At 57.2% G+C, this 7,894-nt stretch overlaps 1 long non-coding RNA gene across 2 annotated transcripts; it reads left to right on the forward strand.

Annotated features, from left to right (window-relative positions):
- Window positions 1-2,267: 2,267 nt before the first annotated feature.
- Window positions 2,268-7,894, forward strand: LOC136794642 (uncharacterized). Of its 2 annotated transcripts, none has more exons than XR_010841714.1 (3): window positions 2,268-2,320; window positions 6,881-7,028; window positions 7,516-7,894. It is a non-coding gene; the product is annotated as an uncharacterized lncRNA (long non-coding RNA). The 2 variants fall into 2 exon arrangements; XR_010841715.1 differs by lacking the exon at window positions 2,268-2,320 and adding an exon at window positions 4,311-4,486.

A 7,894-nucleotide genomic window follows, 5' to 3' on the forward strand; every position in this document is an offset into this window, starting at 1 on the left:
CCAGTACTGAAATGTGAAATTATTTGTGGAATGTCAGTCTCCCCAAGTGAGCTCTGTGAGGCCAGCATCACGACTGTTTTGCTCCCCATTTATCGAGCAAGAACCAAGGACAGGGTTGACCCAGGGGCCCCCCAAATATTCATCAAACTGAGTTATTAATTTCCAGAATCTCCTTGATTTGGGAAACTCAAATTCTTTTCAACAAAGACAAGCCATTACCTACATAACGAAATAGGCTTTAACTTTCATACCTTTGTAAGACTTTTCCACTCATTACACGAACGAATCTGAGAAAACCCTCAGCTTCGTCCTGTGTCCTAATCTTTCAGCTCATGGTCACTGAACTCAGAGCAGCCGCCCACAGTTGCTGCTGCGTCTCCTCGCAGCCCAGCCTGCGGCCACCCCTTCCTCAAAACACGCAGGAGGCTGCGGGCTGCTCCAAGTGTCACCCCTTGCCTGGGGATGAATGCCAACCATGAGAAATGGTGGGTTGCTGAGGGAGATGCAGACGCATATGCAGCCCAGTCAGCAAGATCAGCGCAAGCCAATGTGGCCCCTTGCCCAGGGTCAGGGCCTGACTCAGCCGCTCCACACACAGCAGCCCCCCAACCAGCTGGGGAGTGAAGGTGCGGCCGCCCAGGGGAACATGGGGCAGGACGTCCGGTGAGACGCGTTGCCAAAGTCCGTGCATTCATTGGTTCCTGCATCTTCTCCCTTGTCTATTTCAACAGCCCCGCGACTACTGTCTGCTCCATCGGGTTTCGGGGAGGCCCTAGTGAGGCCCAGGGCTCACTTTCCCAGGCTATGGGATGCTCTGCAAGATGCTTCAGAGGGCCCCAGGGGAGGCGGTGTTCAGAGAGGAGCAGCGTTGAGGTCCATTCAGATGGTTCTCCATGAAAGAACTTTCTTGATGTGGTGATGCAAACAGGCTACAGGAAACAATCACCGTCAGGACCACTGGGGCTGTGATTGCGGTCGGGGTCAGCTCAGGGAAGGTGACACCTTGAGGCCTGGAAGAAGGGTGGACTGTCCCAAAACAGACGAGTTGGGGGAGGACTTGGGACGTGGGGTCACCGTCTGGTTGGGCTCCACAGACACGGAGGGTGAGGCTCAGGGTGAATGAGACCGGTTGGGAGGGAGGATCAGAGCCTGGAAAAAGGAGCCTGGCCTGGCTGGGGGTCCTAGGTTCCCCCAGGGCTCCCGTTCTTGTGGGATAGGTGATATAGACAAAATGAAACAAACAAGCAACTACATGGGATGTGGGAGGTGGCACGGGCAAGGGGTGGGTGGAAGTGGGTGGTCAGGGAGGACTCCTGGGTGGGAGAGGGTGGGCCCTGGGGATATCTGGGGGGAAACTCCAGGAGAGATGGCCCAAGGGACTCCAAGGTACCCTGAACTTGAGAGAGTGGAGGAGAGTGGGGGTGGGGCGGGGGAAGGAGAGGGAAGTAGGGGAGGGGTGGGAGAGGGAGAAGGGGTGGGGTGTGGTCACCCACATACACACAGGGAGAGCTTCTCCAGACAGCTGTGCGTGCCCCCTGTTCCCTTCCCAGAATTCCCAGTCTCCCCCATCAGGCAACAGGCTACACCCCATCCCCCAATAATCAAAGTCCTCCTCATCTATGCAGAGCTTTAGCGGGGCTCAGCCTTTTGGGATCCTCACAGCTGCCTGGGAGGTGTCCTAACCCCCATTCTGCAGCTGAAACGACAGAGGCTTTCACTGGAAAGGGGAGCAGATTTGGGACGGGGATGGGGGGGAGGCAAGAGGCCTGGAAACCGTCAGGGAAATTCACACTCCAGCTGCTTGCCAGCCCAAGGACAAGCGTTCTCAGCTGCTGTCACATCAACACACACACAAGCACACTGACACGCACGTGTACCCGGACACACTCACAATCCCACCCTCACTCTGTCATGTGCACACACTGGCAAACAAACACAATGACACATAAGCATAGCCCAACACATTACCACACAGCGCGCGCGGGCGCACACACACACACACACACACACACACACACACACACACACACACACACACACACACACACACACACGACTGCCTCTCTAGTTGGTCTGAGCTATCTGCTCCGGAATGGCCATCTCTTTAGGCTGGAGCCTCCTCTGGGAAATGTTTTCATCTTCAGATGATCCTCCAGGCTGCCCCCCAGCTGCCGGGTCGCCTAAAACCCTGAGAAATAAGGAAAGATTCCTTTAAAACGCACACTTCAAATTTTAGGCTGAAACAGTATTTTGGAAGTTTGAAGCTCAGTCTTCAGGCTCAGTCGGACGTGGGCTTGTGTTACCAGGCAAGTGGGGACAGGTAGGATGCTGAGGGCCCGCGAGGGGGGCTAGGATCGCAGAGCAGGGGGTGTTGGGGGGTGGTTAGTCTGGGCAGATTCCACACCTGCCCCACCCCCCAGGGCTGGGAGCAAACTCCACAAAGCAAGAGCTGGCTGAGGGCTGAGGGGGTCAAGGATACCGCTCTGGGAGTCCCACCCCACCTCCCACTCACTCTGCAACCCTCCCCAAAGGACTTGGCTCCCGTGAGCCTCAGTTTCCCCATCTGTACAATGGGTGCCATCCACCTCTTAGGGCTAGCGTGAGAGCTAAATGACATCCATCATACCTACAAAGTTATAAGCCCTGGAAGCCCAAGAAAAGAAAGTGGGGCGGGGGATGGGAAAAACTCGAGGCAGTGGCCTCTCGGGCGTAACCGGGCTGAAAATAACCAGCATTTTCCTTTTCTCTGCGGCTGAAGCAGCGCTTCCCCTAGGACCGCGCCTGCTTATCAGGAGCAAAGCCGCTCTCTCTGCCAGAAGGTGACTGTGGGGGCTTGGCTCCCCACTCCAGCCTCCAGCCCGACTCCCACGGAGGAGAACACTGAATTCCCCCCTCCCAGTTCAGGTTTCTACACGCCCCCCCCCCAAACCCCCCCAAGCAATTTTGCATATATTTAAATCTCTGCTGTTTCCAGGTTTGAGCCGCGCCCCCCGCCCCCGAAAAACGGAGAAAGAAATTACAAAAGCCCGTCATTTGTCTCCGTCCCCGCACCCCATCTATCAGGGCCGCCGAGCCCGTCGCCTCGAATGATGCGCGCGCCCGGACGGCGCTTTAATGGGGCGCCGCGTGTGACTGTGCAGCCGCGACGCAGCAGCCGGCCGGCATTTGCATACATATTAAACGTAGCAGTAAAAAATGCAGACATGCAAACCATTTGGATGGGCTCCTCTGCGAGCCTGCCAGGAAATCAATCTTCTGGTTTCTTAAAGGAAACCTGCTTGGGAGGAGGTGGCGAAGCCTCGCAGCCCACTGGCCCTGGGAGCGGGGCGGCCGGCATTTGTCCATCTGTCCGCGGAACCCAGTCGGCTCTGGGGGTCCTTCCCGGCCACGGCCTCGATGGACTACGCGGACAGAGAGCCAGGGGACCAGGGGACTGGAAGGCATCATCAGTCCCTCAGGGGGTGGGGTCCTGGCTGGACGGGCTGTGTGCCCTGGAGTAAGAAGCTTGGCCCCTCTGAGCTCTGCTCACCCGGTGGTAGTGATAACTTAGCACAGCGCCTCCCCCATCCCCAGTGGGTGCTGGAGCTTTGTCTCTCACCTGGTGGCTCTGGGGCTTAATGACTGACCCAAGGTGGCCCATCTCCTCTGTGAAGAGCCTGGATCCCAAGCCAGGTGTGGAAGAGATCAGCTAAGAGCACAGGTTCTGGAGGGCAGAGGCCTGAGTGCCAAGTCAGGCTCCACTCCTTACCAGCTGTGTGACCTTGAGCAAGTGCATCAACCTCTCTGTTTCCTGAAAAAAAGGGGGATCAATATTCTTCCTTCTTAGGCGTGTTGCTGGAATAAAGTAGGTGTCGTTGCCTGGCTCACAGTAAGGACTTAGCTGCAGAGCAGAGTGTAAGAGGGTTCTTGGTATTACTGGCGTGTTTTGGGGGGTTAAAATTCCTCGCTATGTCTAGACGGCTTGGCAAGCCACTCCTCCTGCAAGCCTCTTTACCTATAAACGTGGTGTTTGATTCTCACAGGAATTTCTAGCTCACATGGATCATCTACCCCGCCCTCTGGAGATGTGGGTCCCAGGAGATCCACTGCCGATTCTAGCCAGATGTGGCCATGGCGGCACCTCTGAGGGCTCTGACACTGTCATCCCCTGGCAGCTTAGGCAAGCCCAGGGCCCCGGTGGGGCACACCTGAGCCAGCCCCAAACAGAATGAACATCTGTGGGACCAGGAAAGGCAAGTGGTCCAGAGCCTCCACAGAACCAGAGTGGCCCTGCTGCTCCAAGCACCCTCTCCCTGAATTCCACTTTACAGATGAGGAAACTGAGGCTCAGAGGTACACAGCCACAAAGCTTGAAGCTGGTGGAACCGGGATTCGAACTGGGTCTGAATGACTGCAGAGGCCACCTCCTCAGAGGCCACTTGTAAATCCTGTCCACAGAAGCAGCTCACTCTGCAGTGTCAGGGAATGCTGCTTCCCCCCAAAGCAGGTGTGTGCTTGTGAGGAAAGAAATCAGTTTTGTTCCTTCAAAGGAACTGGAAGGAAGGAGGAGGGGGGCTTTTGAGAACCAGTTTGGTTTTCATCCACACTCCCGGAGGGAAGGAACGGAGGTGACCGGTGTCCCCAGGACAGGCTGGGCAGTGGATGGTGCTGGGGAGGTGATGCGGGGCGGGGGGATGGGTGCACCCAGCCCAGTGAGAGCCACCATCCTCTCTGAGACCCTATAGCCCTGAGTGAAGAGCTAGGCCAAGGCCAGGGGGTCTTTGCCTTCAGCTGGGAGGGGGTCTCTGGGATTCAGAGCTGCCCATCTGAGTGGCAAAGTGCCCCCCACGCTGTGTCAAGTTGTAGCCTGGTGCCATGGGAACCAAAATGTCTGCATCCAGGGTGTGGCCCAGTTCGGTGGTGGCGCCTCCCTGAGGAACCTTGGGCAAAAGCCCTACGCTCTCTGGGCCAAGGTGGCTGAGCTGACTGCACTCCTCTCTCTCCTTGGAAGCCCCTCCCTTTCACCCCGGCCTCCAGGCTCTCTGGGCCTCTGTCCCTCCACCTCTCACTGCAGGCCCCAGAGTACAGGCCGCCCCCCCTGCCCGGCAGGCATCGGGTGGAGGTAGCTGGCAGGGTGGGAAAAGGCAGGAGGGGCAGGAGTTACAGGAACCGGCTGGGCCTGGGAGATTGCTCAACTGGGGAGCCTGGCCGGCTGGCCTCCGCAGGCCCCCACTTCCACCAGCCGCCCTCCCTCCTAGCTCTGCATTGCAAACATTCCTCGCCAACCTCGGTTGCTGCAGCCCCGGAAGGGGGAACTGCCACAGACCCAGCACGGGGCCGCCAGAAACACTTAACCCCTTCCTTCCTTCCAGGCAGAGCCTGCAGGCCAGAGGATGGGGCTGGGCCTGGGTTCCCAGACTGCGTGACCGGGTCAGGCGCGTTGATGGCAGCCCTGGCTGGCCCCAGGTTAGCAACCTGGATCAACAGGCTGCATGTCGGCTCATACAGTTGCCAATCAAGGATTCACTCAGCAGGCATTTCCAGAGCTCTCCCTGAGTGCCCAGCACTGGGCCTGGCACAGGCAGGGAAATCCAAAAGGGGGGCGCTAAGAGAGCCCACATTCTAGTGGGTAGGGGAGGGGTGCGGATCAGATAAACAGGCGTTTTTTTAGCTCACTACAGTGATGAGTGCTACAAAGGAGAAGGACAGGGTGAGCCTGAGTGTGAACTAAAGTTGCTCAATTAGGCAGGGAGGGCTTCCTGGAGGAAGTGACATTTAGCAAACAACAAGAAGAGGAGAGGGAGAGTGTGTCAGGCAGAGGATGTGAGGCTCTAGAGAGGAGAGAGAGGTTTCACGGTCCAGTCTGTGTGTCTGGAGGAGGGGGAGAGGGTAGAGAGCACCCAGGTGGGAGAGCTTGGCCTGTGCCAGGCTCTTGAGCTTGGACTCTTGAGCTTGGACTGTCTTGAGGGCAGTGAGAAGCCATGGAAGGGTTTCACCTGGGGAAAGACATGGTCAGGTTCAGCCTCAGGCACTAAGATTCCCATAGCGAAGAAAGGGAGCTAGCTAACTAAGGTTTCAGGTACAAATCAAATACACACAAAGACCAGGAGACCTGAAACTCACCAAAGTGCCACCAACAGGAGACATTTCAAATGGCAGCCTGGCAGCTGGGCCTGGCACCTGGCCCTCCTGGGGCCCAGGGTGCACTCTGAGCCCTGCCATCGCCAGGCCAGCCAGAGGCAGAAGGCTCGGGGGCTCCTCCTCCCAGGATGGGATCCACCCCTCCCCCGGCCCAGACACCAGTCTGCAGACAGCTGGAGCTTGATAAATGCAGCAATTAGAGTGTTGAAGTTGGAAGGGGCTGAGAGACCCTTCAGGCCCAGTCTCCTCACTTCAGATGAAGAAACTGAGACCCAGAGGCAGCAAGGGCTGGCCCCCGGCTTCCACTGAGGGCAGGTGTGCACGTGCGCTGGTTACCGTGGAGACGCTCGGGCACGGTGGGGGGGGGCGAGGGGCATGCATCTGAGACGCCCACAGTACATGTCCAGAGAGGAGGCCAGCACACCCAGCCTGCTCGTGACCTGGGCACCCCAAAACCTCTCTGGACCCCCCCAATCAAAGCCCCTTCCTCTCCCCACCTTTCACGGGACCTTGCAGAGGCCGAACGGAAACAGAGATTCAAATCCAGAAAACCAGGAACCATTTGGAAATGGGCAGTCACTAAACCCAGCTGGTTTAGCTGGAGGACGTCTATTCCTCTGTCCCCTTAGAGCCTGAAGGAATGAGCCAGGGGACAAAGTAAGTTGGTGGGAAACTTCTTGATTGCATTGTTTTCCGCTGTCGACATGTTTCCTTTTGTTTTTTTCTTTTTCTTCTTCTTTTTAAATGACGTGCTGCTTAGAACACCAACATACCAAAGAGGTGAAAACGGAGCTCCCCTGATTAGAGAAGAAGGCTGCGGTCTAGGACCCGCCCCAGGCACACCCACGTGGGCTCTGTGTCCCCCCTGGGCAACCCTCGGCTCCTCGGAACCCACTGAGGGCCAGCAGGTAAGCCCAACCGGAGATTTTAGGGATAGGGAAACCGAGGGCCAGGGAGGTAGAGACACTTGTCCAGAGTCACACAGCCCTGAGGGATGGAGCCAAGTGCTGCCAGGCCAGCCTGACCCCAAAACCCTCCGCCAAGCCATGCCCAGGCTGTGGGATCAGGAACTAGTGCCTACATTGTGTTTTCTGAGAGTCTCTCTATGCCTGGTCTGTTTGTTGGGGCGAATTTAGCCAGACCTCCCCAAATCCTGCTCAGCGAGTTGAGACTTCTGAGGGGAAAACATGCCCAGGACGCTCCCTCTGTTGAAATCATGCTGGGGCAGGACAGGAAAGGGCTGGGCTGGCTCCAGGCCCACACATGCCCCCAACAGAAGCATGAGCTGAGTTCCTTCCAGCCCCCTGGGGTGGCCCATACGGGGGGGCCCCGAGCAGCAGCAAATGTTCTGTGGCTCGGGGTGCGCTCTCGGTCACAGAGCAAACATCTTTCCAGGCAATGGCGCTTCTACAAAGGTTCTTTGAATCTGGACTGCCACCACCTTGGTGACCCGCCATCAGCTTTGCCAGGATAGGGCATTCCAGCACCTTCTGAAGCCTCATCACAACCAGAAGAGTCGGCCATGATTACCCCATTTTACAGGAAACAGGACCACGAAGTCACTTGCCTGGGCCACAGAGCTAATAACGGACATGGCAGGCCTGGGATACACGTGTCTTGAGCGCCCGGGTGTCTGCTCCTTACCATTAGGCCACCACCGGAGATGTGACCCCTTCTCCTAGCGTGAGGCTGGGGCGAAACCAAAGAATTCCTGGCTCACCCTGACTCTTCACGTACTGCTAATGCACACGAAATAAATATTTTATCTCACCTA

Source organism: Kogia breviceps, chromosome 8, assembly GCF_026419965.1.
Source record: "Kogia breviceps isolate mKogBre1 chromosome 8, mKogBre1 haplotype 1, whole genome shotgun sequence".
NCBI classification, from domain to species: domain Eukaryota; kingdom Metazoa; phylum Chordata; class Mammalia; order Artiodactyla; family Physeteridae; genus Kogia; species Kogia breviceps.